Source organism: Dicentrarchus labrax, unplaced genomic scaffold, assembly GCF_905237075.1.
Source record: "Dicentrarchus labrax unplaced genomic scaffold, dlabrax2021, whole genome shotgun sequence".
In the NCBI taxonomy this organism is placed as follows: domain Eukaryota; kingdom Metazoa; phylum Chordata; class Actinopteri; family Moronidae; genus Dicentrarchus; species Dicentrarchus labrax.
In genome coordinates, this window is record NW_026136713.1 from 24,341,707 (window position 1) to 24,367,122 (window position 25,416).

Genomic DNA, 25,416 nt, shown 5'->3' on the forward strand with positions numbered 1-25,416 from the left:
GGCATCAAAGTTGGCCAGGTTGAATCGAATGTCAAACATTGATTCCATTTCCGCCATTTCGCAGAATGTTTTTTTGTGTTGTATTTCAACGAACTCCTACTAGGGAATTTTTCAGTGTACAATGTCCAATGTCCACTAAATTTCAGACATTCTGTAACAGTCCCACACAGTGTCACAGTGAACACATCCTCCACTTCAGTGTACAAGGTCCAATCTCAATGAAAGTTCACACATTTGATAAGAGAGTCCCGCCCTGAATACGTCTACATGACAATATTCAGATATAGTGAGAGCGCCACCTACTGGCAACAGGAAGAAAGCGCTGCAACATGATTATGATCTGATTTCCACAACATTTTCATGTTGTCGTCCGCACGTGTTACGACAGCACGTGACGCGTGGAGTGCGAGGGCCCTTTCATCACTGCTTGCACCTTTAACTTAATTAACTGGTTTGCTAATTTGCCCCCTTCTGTGGTACACTTTGTGATCTGGGTTTTGAAAAGTGCTCTACAGATTATTATTATCATTATCATTATCATTATTATTATTAATATTATTATTACAAAATATGTGAAATGGATCAGTTGAACCCATACTTGTGTGTAATTTGTTTTGCTGAACTTAGTTTGTTTGTGTGAGCTCCATTGTTTTAAATCCCATCTGGAATACTTAAAAGAAGAACTTTAAAGGGAACTTTTCCTTACAATGTCACTAAAACAGAGATGAAAACATCTTGTTGTTGCTGTGTATCAAACTGTGAAACATCTCAACATGAATCTTTAAACACTGTCATGTTTCCTCCTTTCCGCTGTTTGGTTTATATTTAGATTTTTCTGCTTTAAACGACTCAAACACTGAACCAGATCTGGTCCAAATGGGTCATCGAGTCGGAAAAGCATGACGGAGAAAACACAGCAGTGATGTCTGCTTCCTGTCGGACTCACTACCTGTTCATAATCATTTAGTAGGTGAGTGCAGATATTCTTCCTCTGCAGGACGTTTACAGAGTTTGAATAATTTTATTAATACCCCTCTCTCAGTATGACATCATGGAAAACAGTCTTATTTAATTGGTTGATGAGGTGATAAGGAGTCTATTTATATTCATCTACAATGCTGCTGATTATCATTGCGAGGAGTGTGATGACAGCTGAGATCACACACCCAGCTGCAAACACAGTAAGCGGCACGTACGACAGGTTTACACCCACTGACAGAGGGTCAAAGGTCAAGAGGTGAGATCATATGTCTGTCTTTAGCCAGCAACTGCAAGGTAACAGTTTCAATGTGCTTTGTGATTTAAGAGAAGATACTGGGTGAAAGAAAACATCCCATAAGAGAATTGTCCAATTAGACTATTAAACCTTCTGTGTTTGATAAGAACATGTACAGTAGCAGGAAATCTTTACTTAAGTCAAAGTAGTAATTCCACCAGCTAGAAATACTCTGCAGTAAAAGTATGTGCATATGATGATTAAACTCTAGTTAAGTATTAAAGTGTTGTCCAGTTATATATGATATCATTAGATAATTCTGACTCATGCATTATACTGTTGGTGTTGGTTGAGGTGGAGCTCATCTTCAACTATTTTGTAACGGACTGCAACTAATGATTGTATGCTGATTCTTTTCTCCATGAATCCATTGATTGTTCAAAAACCCTGAAAATAGTGAGAAGAGCCCAAAGTGACACCTTCACAATGCAAACCTCAAAATTATTACAAATACATTCAAATGATTACAATCATTGAAAGGAATCAATCATGGGTCGCAACTGCACATTCTCCAGGGTCTGTGTATGTTTTGGTCATTGGATTATCCTTTCAGTAACGGGTATTAAAAAACAGAAAACTTAATTTTATAAATACAAAAATTAAAATTGAAATACAAGGCGTTTTTCTTTTTCATGGTCAAAAAGGGATGAGCGAAATTTTAAAAAATATTCGATTTTCATTTTCTATTTCATATAACAAAAAATAAAATCACTAGAAAACAGAAACGGAAAAAAGGCCTGTTTTTTCATATTCTGAGACCGGATGTTGTCATTTACAGGACGGTGCTGTGTAGAAGAAACAGTAGGCTAGTAGACTGCGGTCAATCCAGCCGTGAGTCCGATCTCCGTGGTCAAATCAGCCGCACTTAAATTTAGAGTGTACAAGTATTCTCAGCATTATGGTAAATGCGGAGAACCAGCGTATGTACTTCCGGTTTTCAAAATAAAGTTATTTAGAACAGTAAGCTATAATTCGAACCTACATTTAAAATAAAATATGTTACATTAAAGTGTTTCATGCGCCCATAATGAATAAAAAACACTTTATATCAAGTATCTTTACTGCACCAGTGTGGAGAAATGCCAAAATAAAAGCCTCATATTTATGCCTCCAGAGATTGCATATTTGACCGTATTTGAGGTACTGTAAAAACATATTGCTCAGTGTTTCCTGGCTACTGACTTTTACACATATGAGACTACAAGCATACTTAATATCAAGTATTTTTACTCCACCAATTTGGAGAAATTCAACAATAAAAGTCCATATTTGTACCTCCAAGTGGTATTTTCATATATTTGAGCTACTGTAAAAACACTTTGCTCAATAATACCTGGCTATGGGTGAAGCATTTTCATTATACTTCAATATTGATACAGTAATCATGACAAAATTTCACACAAATGTTTAATAACATTTTATAAAAAAATTATAATATAAAGACTAAACACTAAACACAAAATCCTACACAATTCTAACTTGTTTACTTTTCACACAAAATGCAATTCCAGTCCACATTCTCCTTATTTTGCAGCTCTGCTGTGTCTATTTGTAGGCACTGTGTGTGGAACCACCTGCAACATCTGTCACACTGAATCTGTAAAAGGGAAAAATAATTAGTTTTAACTTCAAAACACCATTGTACCTACTGTCTCTTCCTCATATATTATTTTTCCCTTTTACAGATTCAGCGTGACAGCTGTTGCAGTTGGTTCCACATACAGTGGAACCACCTTTTATTCTTCTCTCCACATTGGTGCAGTAGAAATGCTTGATGTTAAGTATACTTGTAGTCTTAGATGTGTAGAAGTAAGATATACCATCCATAGCCAGGAATTATTGAGCAAAGTGTTTTTACAGTAGCTCAAATATATGAAAATTCCACTTGGAGGTACAAATATGGACTTTTATTGTTGAATTTCTCCAAATTGGTGGAGTAAAAATACTTGATATTAAGTATGCTTGTAGTCTCATATGTGTAAAAGTCAGTAGCCAGGAAACACTGAGCAATATGTTTTTACAGTACCTCAAATATGGTCAAATATGCAGTCTCTGGAGGCATAAATATGAGGCATTTATTTTGGCATTTCTCCACACTGGTGCAGTAAAGATACTTGATATAAAGTGTTTTTTATTCATTATGGGCGCATGAAACACTTTAATGTAACATATTTTATTGTAAATGTAGGTTCGAATTATAGCTTACTGTTCTAAATACCTTTATTTTGAAAACCGAAAGTAAATATGCTGTTTCTCCGCATTTACCATAATGCTGAGAATACTTGTACACTAAATTTAAGTGCGGCTGATTTGACCACGGAGATCGGACTCATGGCTGGATTGACCGCAGTCTACTAGCCTACTGTTTCTTCTACACAGCACCGTCCTGTAAATGACAACATCCGGTCTCAGAATATGAAAAAACAGGCCTTTTTTCCGTTTCTGTTTTCTAGTGATTTTATTTTTTGTTATATGAAATAGAAAATGAAAATCGAATATTTTTTAAAATTTCGCTCATCCCTTTTTGACCATGAAAAAGAAAAACGCCTTGTATTTCAATTTGAATTTTTTATTTTAAAACGAAAATCAAATAACCACTCGTTTTCAGTTTTTTAATACCCGTTACTGAAAGGAAAATCCAATGACCAAAACATACACGGACCCTCCAGGGAGCAGAGTGGAATCATTGTTGGAAGAGTTTTTATTAGGTGAAATGGTTTGTCGATCTGGCTAATGTTTACCCGTGATAGATGGTGATAGACAGATGGTTCATCCAATCGCCTGCCGAGTGCTTTTCTTCAGAGAAACTGCCCTTTTCCAAACAGTTGTCACTGTGCACTCAGTTTAGAAGAAAGTAGCATGAAAAGAAAGTTCTCATGTGAAATACAAGTACCTCAAAGTTGTACTTAAGTTAAGTAAAGTTAAGTAATTCAGAAAATGTATTCTGTTACATTCCAGCACTGAAGGTATATGACAGGATAATAATTAAGATGCAAGAAAAATCCTAATGAGGAAATGCATCAATTAAAATAGGTAACATGTTTCCATGAACAAAGTAACACATCAGTCATCATGGTGAACTCAGAAGATTTAATTAGTCTTTAAATCAAATAATTTGTCCTCGGATAAGCTTCTGTTTTTACCAGAAACCAGACAGAGAAACAGATTTTCTGATAACAGCCAGAGTCCATTAGTAAGAACCGCTGAAAGACTCTTCCACCCTAAACAACTGAAGGACTCAAATATATTCTTGTTTTTCTCCTAATGAGCTCATCTGTTCACTCCGGCCCATCTTTCTGTTTTTAACTGTGCTGATACATTTTTATCTCTCTCTGCTATCGTCTCCTCCTATCAGATGTTTAACAAATGACCTCAGAGACTTTAAATTCCATCAGGACTGAAAGTAAAGACAGAGCACTAACTGTCCGAATAAAAAGAAATGATTTTCTGCCGCAGTGACCTCACAGTAAAATATTACGTTCTTTAAAAGAAAAACACTGAATCAACTAGTTTTAAAAGTACAGTGTGTCATTTTTGCCACTAGCACATCTCTCACATCAAAAATAAGTTTGATGAGGTGGTGAAGCAGCGTGGGATCATGGGAGTTGTTGTCTTCACCGCCATTGCAGTCAAGTTGTAGATTGCAACCATTTGAAACTACAGTGGCTGTGAAATTTCTGAAAAACACAAATGCCCCTAAGTACAGCCAGTGTTTGATTTGTCCATTCTGGGCTACTGTAGAAACATAGTTGACTCCACCAAAAGAGGACACGCTCCCTCTGTACATAAAAACGTCTCATTCCAAGGTGATGAAAAGACAATGATTCTTATTTTCAGGTGAATATACACTAATGAAAACATACCTAAGAATATTAAATTCAATTTCTGAAAATAGATCCTCAATGTTACACACTGGATCTTAAATTAATTTTAAATACAAAACAGCTACTGATGACAAGAAAAAAAGAGAATTGTGGTTACAATGCAAGACTCAAAACAGCTGTTTCCTTGTTGGAAAAAACATTTGCTGCCATCTGACTTGAAACATCTCAACAGATTTAATCCTTAGTTTGGATTCAAATACAAGTCTGATATGAATCATAAAATCAGATCTTATTTTTTGAGTTGGTTATATTGAATCTAGCAGCAGGATCAACATTTATGCTTTGACTTGAAGTGGTTCAATCTGTGCCTTGATGTCGCTGTACAGTAAATGTTTGTAATGAAACTCAGTGTTGACTCTTCCAGCCATCCTCCAGGCTCCAGGACATGGTGTGTGTGATCCACCCCAGCTCGGATTACTCTCTCTGGGTGTGGATCTCTGCGCTGAAAGCTCCTCTTCCTTGTTTTGATTGTGAGCTGGGAGAGGCTCAGACTCCGGCTCCAGGATGCTGAGACTGCTGACTTCTGACAACATGTCAACACAAATGGAATACATGAAGACAGAAGAGATTAAAATCCTATCCCAAAGACTGATGAGGACAGATTACAGATTTCTGTTGATCAAACTACAGAATCACTTTCAGATGAGTTCAGATTCCACTCAGAGAAAATGAATTAACAGCAGAAAACTTAATGGAAATTAGATCATGCAAAGCTGTCATGTTGTCCAGAAGGTGGTGCTAAAGGAAGGCTTCATGAAAGTCTGCATTTGGAAAATACAAATTGTCCTTACCTATATACTGAAAATCTTTTTAAAGTCAGTACTAATTGCTCTAAATGTGTGCTACGTCTGCCCGCCAAGCAGCTATAGCGGATCCATTAACTGACGCTGTCAGACTGGGAGCTCCCAGTGAACAGCACAGCCAGATCAGGACTGAATGCAGCATCTGATGCTGACAGAGGACTGTTTGACAATGGGGAATAAAGTATTGAGGTGGTTTTATTGCCGGGTTTGGATTCTGGCCCCGCTGGGGCTGAGTCCACTAATGTTAGCTGCATGAGCACATTAGCATTAGTGTCAGTTGGCTACTTGTAGCAACAAGTCAAATCAGGATAGATAGATAGATAGATAGATAGATAGATAGATATGTTATTTATCCCGAGGGAAATTCAAGTATCCAGTAGCATACAAAATACAAAACATACATTAAACATACATTAGACTAAAATTAAAATTAAAATTCCTAACCTTAAGAATAGAACTAAAAATAAAATAGAAGATAAAATATAAAGTATAAATTAAACATACATTAGACTAAACTTAAAATCCCTAACCATAAGAATAGAATTAAAAATAAAATAGAAGATATATATATATATAGATTTATTATAAATAAAATTAACAGTAGTTACAATAAACGGTGCAAACAGTAAACAGTGCAAATGGAAGAAAAACAAAATACAGGTAGAAAGGAAAGTCCGTGAATCAACCCAGTACCACTGTTGTCAAACTGTCTCGGAGGCTGCGTTCAGTCCTGCTCTGGCTGTGTTCACTGGGAGGCTGCTGAGCCCAGTTCTGCTACATGCTAAGGGCAGCTACAGCAGTGGTTAGCTAAGGGAAGCTACATTAGCAGTTACCTAAGTTGATGCAGAGCAGCAGAAGGAGGTTGGAGGGAAAACCAGTAAGTATTTTTTCTATAATATATCCAGTTTCACCAAAATCACTGATAAAGTTTTTGTATGATTGGATTTCAATATAAAAATACAAATAAAATGATTTTTGTAAATGTTTTAGCATACATTGTTTAATAGGGGTACAATATGATTAGGCCTGTTGTCTTAAAGGTTAAAAAAGACATTCTTCATTTCATCTGGACTTTAAAATTGAAGCCCTCAGGCAGGTAGGAGGTGTTTTCCATCCTGAATCGTGTGCGGGCTGCAGGCGTGAGAAAACTTAGAGGGCTGGGTAATTATTTCCACTTTTACCTTCCTCAAATGATTTTCTTCATGTACTCAGACACACAAAGCTCCTACAGTCAGAATACCTGCGATCCTCCCTCTTCCTGTCACTGGATGTGTTTTAATGAATCCCTGCAGGATAGATGGCTTGTTTCCGTCGTTCATCATTCACCCTGACTGAATGAACCTTAAGGGAGGACCTGGAAGACTGCTGAAAATCCAGCAGGACCACAAATCAGAGATCAGCTATTGCATAAATCTCCAACCCGGTTAATGATGACAGACATCATCTGAGAGTCATGAAATCAAGACTGATGAGTTTATTCTCGTCTGAGATTAATATGCCAGACTGACATTGGCCTTTTATTGAATATCAGTCATCAGATGTGGTTTATCTTCCAGTGTAACTTCTGCGAAATTCAGATCTTCTTTTGTAAATGCAGTTCTTTGCATATTTTTTGTTTGATTGTAGTTGTGTAAATGTGTCTTGACATTTGACAACATTGACACATCTCCAGTTTATTTGCCAACCAGCAGCAACAGTGACACGAATGTGACGCATAGAATATCCAATTTTTCACCAGGCCTGACCACTTTGCCAAATAAAATACATCCGAAGTATATGTTCAGGGGATATGCAGTGAAAAGGGCTAAGCGTAATAATCAACATAGCAAAAACAATAGGGACCTCACAGGGTTTGACACTGGCTCGGTCCCTAAAAATGTCACAATGTCGCTACATTCTGTGATTTTTAAGTAACTTGACTTCATACTTGGAACTAAAAACAACAAAACTGAAAAATGGGTTCTACGTAGGATTGTCCATAATGGCCCGATGTCAGTTGCCCATGTGGACTTTATGTAGGATTACACTGGTTTTTAGGTGGGGTCCAACTGAGCATTCGGCAACCTAAATGGGCCCTATTTGTGTTGCCCATACCGATTTAGTGCCCATGTAGCCCAGCATAACCCATGTGGGGCCCACATTTATACAACGTATATTCAAAGGGATAACATGACAGATTTACACTCAAAATTTAAAATCAACATTTTCTGAAAACATTCTGAAATCTAATCTTATTTATCAGTTGTAGCTAGCTAGCTAATTAAAATTCAAAATGTGTATTTAATGCCTCAAACATGGTTAATACACCATGTTTGGAAAGTGGGGTTAAAAAAAAACCAAAATATGAGCTTCCTCACAGTAAATGATTGTTAATACATATACAAACAATATCTTTAAATTTTACACAAGAAAAAGATTTGAGGACAGGGAACTTATCTAAAATAAAATGAAAAATAGTTCATCACATCAACTTTTCTGCAAATCTGACCAATAATTGTTTCACCAATCATAGCAGTCCCTTGTGCAAGACATTAAGCTATACATCAAAAAACTAACAATTGATTTGAATGAATTACTAAAAATGCAATTATTTCTGCAATTTTCACTCTTTTCCTCAATTTCATTGTTAAAAAATGCCATGCATCACAAGTTTTAATAAAAGCTGCTGTGAAATCACAAATTTCAGGCCGCAACAATCCCCAAAAAGCCCATGAAATCCTGGAAGGACTGGTCATTTACACTGTAAATAAACAACCCCACTTTCTCCGCAATTTACATGACATTGTGCTGAGCAAAACTTCCTGGGACTCTTCCTGTACCCCCACTATGTCACTTTTTCTTTGGTGGTTTCCAACTGGTCGTCTGTCTCGACCAGTTGGGGTGAGAGAGAGAGAGACAGACAGACAGACAGACAGGTGTACAGCAACAACAGTATTGGCAATGGCAATCTAGCAGGACCATGGCAGGAGGCTCCACCAGGATCGATAAGAACCCGCGAGACGAGAAAGCACAAGAACTCCGGGGAAGAAGAGAAGTTAGTAACATGCATTAATGGGACATGAATGAGTGCAGAAAGAGAGAGGAAGAGAGGAGTTCAACTATGGAAATTGAACTCAAGCTTATTGAATTATCCCCAGCTAAAAGGAGAGTTGGAAAAGGCAATAGACACCTATTTTAAAGAAAACAACAATGGAGAAGTGTCTCCTCCTATGGTGTGAGATGCATTCAAGGTAGTCCTGAGTGGGAAAATTATCTCTATTTCCTTATCTCTCAAAAACGTAGACAGGAGAGGTTGAATTCTCTATACACTAAACTCAGAGAATTACAAAAAGATCACAAAGCTAGACCAGGGACTAAGGAAGTATCAATTAAAAAACTGCAAAATGAGATTGATGAGATATTCTCAGAAGAGGTTAAAAAGAAACTGGTATTTTTGAAACAGGGGTACTATGAGGCAGGGAGCAAGGCAATGAAACTGTTATCATATAAACTGAGGAAACAACAGGCAGACGCCACTATTAATAAGATAAGATGCCCTTAAACTAAGAAAATACAGCATAGACTAGACTTAATTCAACAAAGTTTTGAAAATTATTATAAGGAATTATACTCACAACCAAAAGTAGATAACGAAGAAGAGATGAAGAGTTTCCTTGAATGTCTGAATCTTCCCACAATCACACAAGAACAAAATAAAGCCCTGTCTGCGGATATTACTGAAATAGAGGTCAAGGCAGCAATATCAAGACTCAAACAACATAAAAGTCCAGGCTCAGATGGCTTCACAGCCAAATGGTATAAGTCTTTCAAGGAACAGCTAATTCCAAAACTGTGCCCGATATGTAATGGAGCACTCAAAAAGGGAGAGATTACCCCCTCATGGAAGCAAGCCATAATCTCAGTAATACCAAAGGAAGGCAAAGATTCATTAGATTGTAAACAATTTCGACCCATCTCAATGTTAAATTTAGATTATAAAATGTATATGTCAATATTGGCTAGGAGAATTTAAAAACTGTTGCCATCTCTTATTCATTTGGACCAGACGAGTTTTATTCATGAGACACAGACCCAAGACAGCTTAAGGAAGACGATACATATTATGTGGTGTATCCAACAAAACAGGACACAAGCTATGTTAATGGGATTGGATGCTGAGAAGGCATTTGACTCAGTAAGGTGGACTTTTTTGTATAAGGTATTAGATCAATTTGGTTTTCATCATACTCTTATTGAGGCTTTCAAAGCTGTATATAATAAGCCAACAGCAATAATTAAAACAAATGGCAGTCTCTCAAATTCTTTTATTTTGGAACGTTCTTGTAGGCAGGGTTGCCCCTGTTCTCCACTTCTGTTTGATCTCTTTATAGAACCTCTCAGTCAATATATTAGGCAAAACGGGCAAATCAAGGGCATAAATATTGCAGGACAGGAACACATAATATCTCTGTTCACAGATGACGTGTTAATTTTTTTTATCACAACCCTCCACATCTCTACCAGCTTTAATGTCATCATTGGATAGGTTTGGGCAATTATCAGGCTATAAGATAAATATCCAGAAAACTCAGGCTATGTCTTTTCATTTTATCCCACCAGGTGATTTGGTAACTAAATACAGCCTGAGTTGTAACAAGAAATCAGTATCTGGGAATTAATCTTACTCAAGATATTACAAAATTATGGAGGAAGGAAAAACAGGAAAAATATTACGTTGGTGTGCATATGACATGGATTTTATTCCAAATAGGACAGATAGTAGATTTAAAATATGGATGGAAAGGGGCCTTACGGCTTACTGCTGCTTCACACATAATGGGTCTGTGAAAGGTTTTGACGATCTCAAAAGGGAATATGGTTTAGAGGAACAAGATTTTTTCAGATACCTTCAAGTAAGGCATCGATTAAATACAATTTTGACAGAGGACTTGGGTAGTGATATCCTGAAGGTTTTTGTTTCAACTTACAAATCTGGGAGTGGAAAGAGACTAATATCTAGATTATATAAAAGTTTTCTAAACTCCTCAAATTTGAACACCCTGCATGTTAAATGTAGATGGGAAAGGGAGGGAAATCTGGTCATACCTGAGGATGTGTGGTTCAGATATAGCCAACCATTATCAATTATTTTGGGATTGTCTGAAACTTTTGTCTTACTGGCATGACATTCATGATTGTCTTGAATACATATTTTAAATTACTATACAATTTGATGTCAGCTGAATCTATTTTGGTACCATGGTTTTGAATATTTAAACAATAGCAGATAAATACCTAATGAAGATATTGTTGATTGGAGCGAAGAAAGCTGTAACAAGAAAGTGGCTACAACCCAACGCACCAACACTCGAAGACTGGCAAGGAACTGTTCATGAAATCTACATCATGGAGAGACTGACATTCACTTTAAAACTACAATCAGAGAAAATTAAGAGATGGTCAAAATGTATTAGATATATAAGATTACGGAGACCTGAACTGCTTTGAGTACCTTTATCACATGGCTTGACGTACCAGATTATTGATTATTAGGATAACTGAAAATTGCCGTCGGTAGATCTTGATGGGAAATGAGGAAGTGTGACATTGTACCTTGTATGTTTCTCCTTGATAAAAATAAAATTAAAAAAATAAATAATTACACATATTTGTATTCGCTCAGGATTCTGTTGGTGATAGCCTACTGTAACCGAATATCGAAATCTGGAAGTCCTTACTCTGAAATTTGAGCAGTGTTGATAGAACAGTCTGTGTGCCGAGGTAAAGTTAGCTAGTAGCTGTAGCCTGTCACTGATTAAGTAGGCTTAAATGCGGGAGTAATAGGTGGCCAGGTAGCCAGGGAAAACATCTTGGCAAGCTAACTTAATATGGGATTACCCATTAGCCACCGCTCCGGTTAGCATGTAGGCTAGCTACGTTTATAAACTACAAGTATCTACCTCATTTACTTTTGCTAGCTGACTAACAAACTAGCGCACAAATAGGTGGAATGTTAGTGAGTTATCTTTAGTATTTTTTATCATCTGAATCATAGTCTAATCATGTCTAGCTAACCTTAATTAAGCCGGTAATAGCCACTGCTTGCGAAGAGGGCTAGACCTCCATTTTGGCTTGTTGATTTGGCCTGTTCCTGACTACACTATTTGTTCAGATACTTTGCTCAAAACCAGTCGGAGTTATGTAGGGCCCTATGAATTCCGTTTAATTTTTTCCTAAATTTCATTTTTTTTTTTTTCCAAATTCCGTTTTTTCCGTTTAAATTTTTTGGAATTACATTTTTTACCTTTTACTCATATTTTACCACAAAAGAGTGTGTTTTTAATATTTATGAATAAAATGTAATGTTACACAAATTAAATAAAAATGACCAGCGTCTGTCTCCTCTTCTCTCCCCGGGTCTCAGTGCTTGTTTTCAACAGAAACACTGACAGCCTGCTCTCATTGTCTGTAGAGGATTTATTTTGAAGAACCATATTTCATTTGTAAAGGTTAATAAGTTAATATTTATGTTAAGACAGTTAATGTGATAAATATTGAGTTAAAAACATGGATTCAAGTTCTCGGTTGCTACGACAGATTTCTGTCATTCAAACTTCATAGAGGTGACTTATGAGATCAATGTAGATCGGAGGAGAACAAAAAAGGGTTTATTGACACATCCTATCACAGACAGATGCAGAAAAACTAATCCATGCATTTGTTACTTCAAGGCTGGATTACTGCAACTCTTTCTTATCAGGCTGCCCCAATACGTCCATTAAGACGCTCCAATTGATTCAAAACGCTGCAGCACGAGTACTGACAGGAACTAGAAAAAGAGATCACATCTCTCCTGTACTAGCTTCTCTGCACTGGCTCCCTGTAAAATGTAGAATAGAATTTAAAATCCTCCTCCTCACCTATAAAGCTCTTCATGGTCAGGCCCCTTCATATCTTAAAGAGCTCATAGTACCCTATTACCCCTCTAGAACACTACGTTCTCTGAATGCTGGGCTACTTGTGGTTCCTATAGTCTCTAAAAGTAGAACAGGAGCCAGAGCCTTCAGTTACCAAGCTCCTCTCCTGTGGAACCAGCTTCCAGTTGTGGTTCGGGAGGCAGACACCCTCACCACATTCAAGAGTAGGCTTAAGACATTCCTCTTTGATAAAGCTTATAGTTAGGGCTGGATCAGGTGAGTCCTGAACCATCCCCTAGTTATGCTGCTATAGGCCTAGACTATCAGGGGATTTCCCATGGTGCACTGAGCTCCTCTCTTCCTCTCTCTTTCTGCACTCATTCATGTCCCATTAATGCATGTTACTAACTTCACTTTTCCCCGGAGTTCTTGTGCTTTCTCGTCTTGCAGGTTCTCATAGATCCTGGTGGAGCCTCTTACCATGGTCCTGCTTGACTGCCATTGCTAATATCACTGATATGTGTTGTTTTTATTATTATTATTGCTACGGTTACTGTTGTTGCTGTTGTCACTGCTCATTGTCCCCCATCGTTGCTGTTGTCATGTTCATCATCATCAGTCACTACTATTAGTGTAGTTGTTGCTACTGTTGTTGCTGTGCACCTGTCTGTATGTCTCTCTCTCTCTCTGTCTTTCTCTCTCACCCCAACTGGTCGAGGCAGACAACCACCCACCTAGAGTCGAAGGGTCTGTCCTAGGTTTCTGCCTTTTAACAGGCAGTTTTTCCTTGCCCCCGTCGCCAAGTGCTTGCTCAGGGTGGTACTGTTGGGTCTCTGTAAATGTTTGGTGTAGACCTGCTCTATTTGAAAAGTGTCCTGAGATAACTTCTGTTATGTATTGGCGCTATACAAATAAAATTGAATTGAATTGAATTGAATTGAATTGTAAGGAAGAAGACTGAAACTAGAGACTGACACCAGAAACTCATCAGGAAACTGTTTACTGAGCTCATAAATCAACTTCTCCGTAAGACTCAATACTATCAAACTTCTTACTGCAGCCCATGCAGCTGCCCCATGCTGGCCATTAGAAATAATGCTAGTTTAAGACAAAATAACGTATAACATCAGTGGGTGTTGTGGAACCCAGAAGACCTACTAAAGTTGAGTTCTTTTTTGAGGAAACAAACACAATCACCGTCCAGCAGCTGTAACATCTGATGTAACTGTAACTCGTCTCCAAGTGTACCGTTCAGTGCCATGACGTCTGCAGAGGATCCCCCGCTCTGCTCTGGACCTTATGAATGAACAAGTGTTTCATGTGGAAATTGTTATTTTAACCACATACATAAGTGTTTCAGGGCTGTTATGGAAAAGTAATTGGCACAATTACAGAGGAGGGGGACATGTGTCAGAGGGTCGGGGGCTTTCCCAGAACATGAAGTTTCCTCTACACAGATCTGCTACAGCAACATGGAAACAACACACATTCATCATCCACCAGAAAACAAAGATATATGTGTGTGTGTGTGTATGTGTGTGTGAGAGGAGACAAGAACAGGTAGATTCAGAAGGTCTGAAAGCTTCCTTGATAGTCTTAAACACACAATATGTAAGTTCAAGTGTTTATACACATTTGAATGAGGAAATGTTACAGATTATAGCTTTAAGTATACAAACGCGGTTTCCGAAACATGAATATGCTTTAAAAGATAAAAATGTAGCGGAAACTCAGAAAAGAGAAATTAATCGAACACTAATTGTGAATTATAAAATTATAAAATTATAAAATTATCTGGGTGTATAAAACCTCTTAAAACCACAAGTCGCCCAATTGAGCGAGTTTTAAGCCGTTTAGATCTCCTACACAAATATAAATGTTTAAACATCTGTCAGTATGGATGCTGCACATCATTGAATCAGTTAGATTCTCCACAGTTCAATCCTTCATTTTACTGAAACTATGAACATTAAAGTTTAACGTTCATTCAGTCAGACTCACCGACGCTGTAAACAAGAGAGACCAGATCATAAAGTCCATACAGTCTTTGTCCCTTACTCCATTATTTATATTCCTTCAGTCTGGGGTTCAACCATCAGAAAGTGTTTCATTAAATTAATCCAAGTTGTGAATATTATCATGCGCAGTCTGTTGCTCGCTGTCTGTTTACTGTCTGTACGCCGGCAGCCGGAAATCTTCAGCTCCCATAAAACCACGTTCACATTCAGTGTCATGGAGGTGACACAGAGGAAAAAATACAACCTGAAATTTACCGTAAGTTACCTGATAGTCGTCAAATTTACTGAACAAAACTGAAGAGAAGCAGCAGTTAGAGAGTATTTCCGTCTGTGCTTAGTTTGTGCTGAAGGAATTAAAGGCATGTCCCCAATAAAGGCCGGGGGGGTTCAGTGATTGAAGCAAATAAGCAGCTGGGCTGTTATCAGAAGTTTTACAGTATGTTGGTTTTAAAACAAAACAACAAGAGCTCAGTGCTGCCCGGTTAGCTCAGTGGGTAGAGCTGGCGACCCATGTACCGAGGCTGAGTCCTTGCTGCAGCGGCCCAGGGTTCGAATCCAATCTGCAGCCCTTTGCTGTGTGTCATCCCCTCTCCTGTCTATCTTCAGCTGTCTCTATCATAAAGGCAATAAAAGCCCTCAAAAAATACTTAAAAAAAAAAAAAAAATGCATGTGACAGCTAATGACTTTTTAATAAAATCTACAATAATAAAGAGCTCTTAGTGTAGTGTCACAAATAAAATCAGGTAAACGTTCTGTGAAACATTAAAAGAAGATCATTATCTCAGTAGGATGTTTGTTTTGCTTCTGTCCTCACATCTGATTGGTTTTCCAGACTCCTCTCTCTGCTGTGACTTTTGACCCTGCTGTAATCTAAACAGACTAAATAAACATCTGTGCTGCAGGTCCGGATAAGGCACTTTCTACCGTGTGAATGTCACTGTGGGAACCCGGAGCTGTGAGGATGGAAGGGAACCTGATGTGAAGAAGTTATAGACAGATTAACAACAACAACTGTCTTTTTAGTCTTGACACTATGAATTGACCAGTCCTAGGCCCCGCCCCCTTTGTTCTGTGCTCCAATCACAGTTGAGGAAGCCTCTGCCTTCAAACCATCTTCTAAATGTGGTTGTGTTTTCAATAAATTAGCCTAGCACATATCATATCTAAGTACAGGCAAGGAGGAAGTTGCCCGAGGGTCCAAAAGGGGCTGGGGATAGGAAGGGTCGACGTGAAAGGTTCCAGCAAAACAACTGCGCAAAGCTCAATCTTGAGAGTAAATTAATTTGTTTTGATAACAAGCTCCTCGTGAATTCCCAGTTATAGAAGTTGAATTAATAGTTACATTCTGCACAGTGAAGCTCAAACATCCAAGAGTAGGAACAAAGAAAAATACTGATTTCTGACTGGAGGGGGGCTTTAGGCTACTTAAGGGGAAATTTTTACAAAGTCGTAGCCGAAGAGGTGAATTGGCACAGTTTCTCAGCCCATACTCATTAGTCATTTTTAAACTATTCAGGGCAGAAATTAGTTTAGAAAGTACTCTGCAGATTCGTCCATTATCAATGTTCAGTTCTCTATAAACCCAAGGATTTATTTCATGAAGCTCCTCAGGTATTAATAAGGTAAAAATGTCCTGGTTGGTGGTTTTTACCTACGTGGGGGAAAATGAGCTACACTGCAACGTAAATATGGTTTAAACAAGGAGTTATTCTGCTGCAGAAGAAAGCCTCCATAGATTGATTTACACCTGAACTACCACATGTGGCTCCCCTTGCTGGATCCACGTATTGGCTTTGATTACTGTAATTGGTTCTGAGGCCCAGCAGAAACCAGCAGGACCAGTAAAAAGTACCCTCTTACTAAAGCTATTAACCCTGTCATAACGAGCATGGAGGGTGTGTGTGTGTGTGTGTGTTTTGGGGGGGGTAAAGTGGCTCCCAATTAGCTGGATGAAGAAAAGCCGAGCGGCCTCTTACCTCCATGTTAAAGGAAATAAAAGCAGAGAGGACGAGGCACAAAAGAGTGTCTGTAACAGGAAACTGAGCGCTGCCGCCAGCCAGTGAAAACACTTTGCCTCATGTCCAAATCAGAACCACATGCAGGTGGAAAGGAGCAGAGAGAGCCGTAATAATAAGGAGGTTCTACTTCCTGTCTGCTGATTGGGGGGTCGGCCGCTGGGAATACAGGCAGTTGGAGGTCCAGCAGCCAATCAGCACACTGGTAGCTTCACACTAACAAGTCAATCAAATGAGTGTGTACAGTAGCCAAGAGTTTCTTATTACAACAAAACCAAAAAATAATGTTGAAATTAACTTCAATAAAATGTACAATATGTAATGTCTGCCTCTGCAGGGTCAACAACAACAACGTTTGATTATGTGGTGAAGTAATGTGGACGTGGAGGTTTCTACCTCCAGAGAACACTGTTTATTGATTATAGATTATTGATTGAATCAATTACATATAGAACATAGCTTTAGAGTTTATATACTGTTTTGACACGAAGTTGTATATTTAAAGGTATACTGTGCAGTTATTGTCCTCTAGGAGTGCTATGGTGCAGTTTTTTGCAGCAATACACCAACAAAGGCAGTGAAGACTGCAAGCTACTTCGATGTAAACAATGCAGGATTTAAAATACCTGTTCTTTAAGGAAGGAAATGCATTGAACATGTTTGCTCAAAGATAAACAGGAAGCAAAATGCGGTTTGCTTCCTCATTCCTCCCTTGCATATTATGAGCTAGATTGACCGTCTACCTTTCAGTGAACACAACTGGGCAAGGACCCAACACAATCTCTGAGACCAACAGGAAACAGTACTGAGATGGTTTGGTTCCTGGCATCCTGAGTCAGTTAGGTTAGCTGCACGGCTGACTGAGCTAATGGCAGATAGTGATTGGCTACTTATCAATCTTTCCATATGTAAAGTAACACATTGGCCTTCAGAAACACTCCGCTTCAGCAGCGTCAGAAGAGAGAAAGCGTTTGATTGGATGCAGTATTAGTATACACCCCTGAGTGCAGGATGACTCAACTACTTTTATTGATTATCAGTAAACTCTAAAATACCATTAAGAACACCTGAAAATACCTAAACCATGACTTCTTGTCCCTGTTGGAGGACAGTAGACCTACAGCAGAATACTTCATGAGGACTTTAGGGCAACTATGTGTAGAAATGGAAAATCGACAACTTTGGTGCCACCAAGTGGTCCTGTGAGAAAAGCCACTGTGGCAGTCACTACACCAATGTTCGAAAATGTTGAAAAACCCTTAAAAAAAACAAGTGGTGCCTTTAAGTTTAGTCTTTTTCCAGCACTGGTCCTGGGTCAGTCTGGAGGTGATGTCATGTCATGTCAAACTAAATTTAGCTGCTTGTTGATTAATGAGCTCCTTATGAGGTATTTCCCCATTAAAAATACTCCTCCAGGTGAAGTTTGTGATGAGCCGTGACACACGGGAGGAGAGACGTTTCTGTTGGTGAAGATTTTGTATCTCTGTCTTTAAAAAAGAAGGTCCAATTCACCCGGCAGAGGTCAGTCCTCGTCCCAGCTCTTGAAAGGACTTCGACCTCCACTCGGACTCACGTGGAGGACTTGTGTGTTTAAACCTGGAACTCCATTAAGAAAAATAACCGGATGACAGACTCCATGTGGCCACACAGACAGTGTCTGGTCCTCCATGGTTCAGCAGCTCATTGACCATCAACCTCAGGACGAGCTATAGAGAAAAACAGTCCATCATTACACCCCGTTATCCCGCTGCTTCACAGCTGCTGCACACAGACAAAAACTTGATGTGGTTTCCGTGTTTTGGATGTTCCTCCATTACACAGAGGAAAAGATTATGTGACGGTAACATAAACTGGACACACCACATTCACCTGTGTGTCACGTGAGGAAGAAACAACCAAAAAGCAGTAATAGGTTTTCAGACCGCCATGTTTTCAACATTGCGTTATCAAATCATGAAACACTTTTTGATCCTGAATAAAATTTTTGGATTTCATGTCAGGTGCCTTTTCAGGGCTTGCTCACAAACGGTTATATTACGTAAAACTTCCAATAAAACCAGGGTCCCAAATAGATAGGTCTCCTTTAAAAGCCTGTTCTGGATTTTATAGAAATTATCTGGATGTATAAAACCTCTTAAAACCCACTGGGCTGCCCCATTGAGCGAGTTTTAACTGTTTAGGTCAGTATGGATGCTGCAACATTAATTACTAACATTAATTCATTCAGACTCACCCCTGTTGTAAACAAGAGAGACAAGATCATAAAGTCTGTATGGTCTGTGTCCGTTCCTCCATTATTTATATTCCTTTAGTCCGTCAGGATCCACCCATCAGAACAATCAAAGTGTTTCATTAAAATGAATCTGAGTTGTGAATATTAGCATGTGCAGTCTGTTGCTCGCTGTCTGTTTACTGTCTGTACGCCAGCTGTCGTAAGTCTTCAGCTGCTGTAAAACCACGTTCACGTTCCACGTCATGGTGATGGCACAAAGAAAAATGTACGACCTGAAATTTACCGTAAGTTACCTGTAAGTTGTCAAATTTGCTGAACAAAATTGAATAGAAGAAGCAGTTAGAGAGTATTTCCATCTGTGCTGAGTTTGTGCTGAAGGAATTAAAGGCATGTCCCCAATAAAGGCCGGAGGGGTTCAGTTCATTCATTCATTCATTCATTCATCTTCATCCACTTGTCCGGGGTCGGGTCGTGGGGGTTCAGTGATTAAAGCAAATAAACACTCGGCTTATTAGCAGTTTTAAATTTATTTAGCAGTAGGTCTAGAATCAACAAGTTTAATTCCAGTTTTAAATGAAGCCGGCTCATGAAGTGTCTCAGGTTCATTACAGGTAGGAGTCAACATTCATTCGCTTTTGTGACACGTTTGTCCACAGCTGCTCTGTCCCCGGCAATTTCATTTATCTACAGTTTTCCACTAGTCATTACTTGGGTCACAGTCCATAAATAATATTTCAAATTAAAGTCTTCATGAAGTCTTTAGAGTTTACTGTTATTGGTGGTAAGTAGCGAACTGCTAACTACTGTTAGCTTGGTCAGCTGTGCAACTAACTAAACTGACTCAGCCCGGGATGCCCAGGGACCAAACCTGGTAAGGAAACCACCTTGATACTGGATTCCCTTTCAGATTGGCAATTTTAGTCTGAGCTATTTAGTCTTTTTTTTAATCAGTTTTCAGACTGGAACACTTCCGGAACGTCAGAAATAAGGTTGTCATTCTTGAGCATGAAAACCGAAAATACTTCTGAGAATGAGTTTCCCATGAGACCAGGCTCTTAGTTTACACGATAAAACTCTCTGACAGAGTGGGACAGTCTGTGTTCAGGGCCCGAGGAGGATAAAGACAACGAGGAGTCTGATGTGAAAACCAGCGGCATGGGCGGATATAGATGACTCTGTCTCGCTCAGGGTCAAAATTAAAGAGGTGCGACAGTTCATCAGCAGAGTCTGTGAAGTGTCACCTCACACTCACTTATTGGCTTCAGTGACAGTAAAGACGCTGCACTTTCCTGATCTGGCTACCTGTCCAAGTATTCCACATATTCATGATATTAGCTCGTAGAGGGAAGAGAGTGGAGGATGGCTCCCGGCTGTCTGCAGGGGCACAGACTAACTTCTAGGAAATGAGGTATTCAGAAGAGCTCAGGATTAAGGAACAGACAATTGATTAGTCACCTGGGAGGTTGCATAGGACGTCCAGCGGTTGATCATCTTACATGAGCTGCGACAGATGAAGAGCAGAGAAATGACAAGAGGGCATCTTTCATATTCCTCTACAATACAAATGCAAAAATGGAACGTCAGATGAGAAGAAGGATATCAGGTTTGTATGTGTCCAAAGGATATCAGGTTTGTCCAGTACCAAGATAGGTCTGGGATATGTTTATCCGAGCTTAGCTCAAACACTGGAAACAGGAGGAAAATACTAGCCTAGGTCCATCAAGGAAAAAAACCTCCATGTACATGTTGTTTAGGAATAGAAATATAAAATGGTGGCTTAATCAATAATAAAAAGCAGGAAGAAACAATGCTAGAAAAACAGTTTTCTTTACATGATCTCACAGTACCTATAAAGTTATCATATTTTGTTTATTGTAGCTTACTAGTGCAGGATGTATTTAGCCTAAGTTTTTCAATAAACAACACCTTTTTAGGGCCAGAGCACAAATTGTGCGAAGAAATTTTATGTTCTATGTGTTGCTTTTGGATTGGCCACTAGGTGGTGCTACTATCATGAAAAGTGCTTTTAGGCTAATGACTTCGGCATAGTTTATCACACATTCAAAAACCGAAAAAACGTTTGGTGAATGGAGCTGAATCTCCCCATATAGGCCACGCCCACTTCCGCCTAGATTTTCTTTTTGTTAGAGCGCAAAATGTCCAAAAACTACTTTTTTGTGTTCCTCCTGTACGCTTTGTCCGAATCGCACAGAATTTTTGACGTAGCATCTGTGGACCGTCCTGGCAAAAAAGTAATTTAATGAATTTTGATATTTCAAAAAATAAGCACGCTATAAAATTAGGACTTCCTTTACATTTTTCGTCAAAAGAGTAAGTGGGGCATTTCCCCACATTGGTAAGTTCGATTGACACCAAGCTTGAATCCATAGTTCCCCATGACTTCCTTAGGCATTGTGCACAATTTCAGGCAATCGCCACAAGGTGGCGCTCTTTAAAATGAAGAAGTTTATATCTCCGCATCGGCACGTGTGATTAAAATGAAATTTGGCTAAAAAATGTGTCAACAATCCGCCACCAGGTGGCGCTCTGGTGGCAGGGTAAATCACTGTGCGGACACCGTAATAGTTATGAATATGAAATTCACAGGACACGTGTAGACTGGTGCCTGAATCTCACATACCAAAAATCGTATTTGTCGTGTTTGTAGCACCCCCTACAGTAATTTAAAAAAGCAGCCCCGGAGCCATGTTTCACCGATATGTATGAAATTCGGTGGGCACGTGTAACGTGCCGAGACGTACAAACAAGCCTCTTGGACCCATAACCCAAACCCCACGGGAAGTCGGCCATTTTGATTTTCGGCGAACTTTTTGCCTTGTATTTGAACAAACTCCTCCTAGGGAACTTATCTGATCTGCTTCAAAATTGGTCAGTACTAGTTAAAAAATGTTGCTGATTAAAAGTTACGCTATTTGTGACTATACGTTGAACCGTGTGCCTATGACGACGTGTCGAATTCTGCCAATTGGCCATAAAACAGATAGTACTCAACGTCCAATGTCCACTAAACTTCACATATTCTATAACAGTCCCACCCTGAAGACGTCCTCACAACTTCAGTGTACATGGTCCAATGTCAGTAAAACTTCACACGTTTGATAGGGGTCCCGCCCTGAACACGTTTACATGACAATATTCAGATATAGTGAGAGCGCCACCTACTGGCAACAGGAAGTAAGAGCTGCGATGCGATTATGATCTGATTTTGCGAAATTTTCATGTTGTGGCCTGCGTGTGTTACGACGGCACGTGACGCAACCGCAGCACACCCTGAGTTGCATGGAGGGCAAGGGGCAGCTCATTGCTGCTTGCAGCTTTAATTTTAAATTGTTTTTGTAATTAAACATCATGTAGCTATAAACCCCTAAAAGACAACTCCTAACATTTTGTGTTTGCATTAAGCTAAACACATCCTGTACTCTCTAAATCACATATAGGTTGTTGAAATTAGTTTTTTTACTTTTTATCACAACATTGTTGGTCAACACGTGGCTTCACTGCTAATAATCACTCTTTTAGCCACACTGTTTCATTTATGCCTTTCTATTAGTAACATTGGTTAACCACAAAAATGACCAACAACCGCTAGTAACCAACTGCTAGCTGCAGGATAATGTTATGTACCATGACATCAACATCTCACATGTCTTGTGGCTAGCTGTTTCCCCATTTCCATATGTGCTTTAATTTGATCGCATTGGGTGCACGTTAATCGTTCCTAAATAGGATAATGATTATAGGATAGCATTGGAGCTATTTGTCTTTGGAGCTGGGAAACAGCTAACATTTTAATTGATCTGTCCACTAGCACCACCCTCAGGACAAATGAGTCCACTGTTGCACTCTAAAAAACAGTAAAATTAAATTAAGTATGTTGTGTTTTGTCATTAGGGGACACCAGCAGTAGGGTTTGATTGTCTAATTTGTTTTTCTGATTCTTTAACACCTTTGATGAGCTGCTATCTTGCCTGAAGTTGAGATATAAAACTTCTCCAGAGTGATTGACAAGTGTTGGGGTGAAAAGTTGACCATCAAGCAAACACAACACTCATATCACTCCTCCATGAGGAAGAACTTTTCAATTCAATTCAATTCAATTCAATTCAATTTTATTTGTATAGCGCCAATTCATAACAGAAGTTATCTCAGGACACTTTTCAAATAGAGAAGGTCTAGACTGAACTCTTTAAAACATTAATTACAGAGACCCAACAGTACCACCATGAGCAAGCACTTGGCGACAAGGGCAAGGAAAAACTGCCTGTTAAAAGGCAGAAACCTAGGACAGATCCTTCGGCTCTAGGTGGGTGGTCGTCTGTCTTGACCAGTTGGGGTGAGAGAGAGAGAGAGAGAGAGAGAGAGAGAGAGAGAGAGAGCGAGAGACAGACAGACAGACAGGTACACAGCAACAACAGTATTGGCAATGGCAATCTAGCAGGACCATGGCAGGAGGCTCCACCAGGATCGACAAGAACCTGCGAGACGAGAAAGCACAAGAACTCCGGGGAAGAAGTGAAGTTAGTAACATGCATTAATGGAACATGAATGAGTGCAGAAAGAGAGAGGAAGGGAGGAGCTCAGTGCACCATGGGAAATTTTTTACCATTTTCACAGTATGCTACAACTACAATAGACTGAAACTCAATAATAATTTCAGTGTATTGTTACTCAAATCTATATACCGATACTTTTAATCCAGTGACATAGTAAGATGATCCAGTATTGTTTTGTTCAAATAAAATGTTTATTTTATAATAATACTGCTCCAATTTATATTATAATTTATTTATTTTTTGACCGGCCTTCCTCAACGTTCAACCTTTTTGGTGGGTGCTTACACACCGAAGCATGTAATCATTGATTGAATTGATGGATTGTTCTGAAATTTTGTTCAGGCATTTCGTGGTCCCCAGAGGATAATTTGTAATAACTTTGGTGATCCTTTGACTTTTCATCTAGCGCCATCATCACGTCAACATTTTTAATGTTGTTTAAAGTTAACAGCGCCCACCAGTGGCCGTTCAGTGAACTGCAGTCAGCATCCTGGGCGTTGGCCAACAGTGACAAACACTGAATGCTGTAAAATAACTGAAAATCATATTTAGAATAACATCACTATCTGTAAGGGTACTATATTTTATTTTGACCATTAGCTCCATGCTACTAACTAGCTTGCCGTTTACAAATCACCCCATCAGCCAACACCAGTATTTTGCTTGTGATAACGCCAGCGAGCAATCAAGCAAATGTTAGCCAGCCAGCTGCAACCTAGCCATCAATTTGTTGCAATCGCAAGAATTAATTAAAATTCAACCAATCTCTGTGAATTCTGCGCATTAGCTAGTGTTGCCCACTGTTGACACTGTAGGGAAGAGGAGAGAGAAGGAACTCGGGAGCATAAACGTCACATCCTTTGACCCTCATCCTTACATAGAAACACAAAGAAATCAGTCCACAGGCAGCAGAGGAAGTCGCTACACTACAACCAGTTTATGCATTGGTGAAAAACAGTGATTCATACAGGAAAATAAAACCGTAAAATTCTTAAGAATCTTACATATGGCACCTTTAAGTACTGTACAGTAAATGTAATAATCAGATTGGGAACCACAAGTCTTCCTTAATGAAACCTGTCATCTCCTCCGGCTTCAGTCCCATCACTCAGCAGCCGTCTGGTTGACTTTCTTTTCGGGTCACTGCAGACTGAAACAGTAACTAAAACCAGGGCTGGAAGAAGAAATCAAGCATGTACGGTCAAAGTGCTGTCATGAAATCTGAGCTCTTAATTTTAACAGTACAAAGCAATAAAGTGGACCATTAATACAGCTCCCGCCCTTCAATTCACCACCACCACCACCTCCACTTCCCCTCCTCTCTGTCTTTTCTTCTTCTCTGGCCCATTTAGCCTGCGATGGTTTTTCCAGTGTTAAACGCCGGCCAGCAGCACCTTTGATCCTGCTCATCTGCGCGTGTCTCAGTCTGCCCACACTTTTCCCCTGCAGCCATCCAAACGGCTCCATGGAGAGCGTTCAATGACTGAACCCAGATGAGGTGAGGGACTCCTCCAAGCCGCCCCGGGGCTCCAGCATTCATCCCAAATGCTTTTATCAGCTGCTAAATGGGACTCGTCTGCTGAGCCAAATGACCTAATATATATCGTGCAGTTTTCTCTCCTGCAGTAATACATCAGTGCAGAGCTGATGGAGTGGCTCTGTTTACAGTACGACTGTTCTCAGCTGCCTCTCAGAGATGAAAAATGCAGTGTGAGA

At 39.2% G+C, this 25,416-nt stretch overlaps 1 long non-coding RNA gene across 1 annotated transcript in view; it reads right to left on the reverse strand.

The window, feature by feature from the left end:
• The window catches only part of LOC127374694 (uncharacterized), a 108,997-nt gene extending 83,971 nt beyond the window's left edge, over positions 1 to 25,026 (reverse strand). The window contains exon 1 of the long non-coding RNA XR_007887191.1: positions 23,623 to 25,026. This is a non-coding gene — a long non-coding RNA (uncharacterized LOC127374694). The remainder of the gene's footprint in view (positions 1 to 23,622) is intronic.
• Between the last annotated feature and the right edge of the window lie 390 nt (positions 25,027 to 25,416).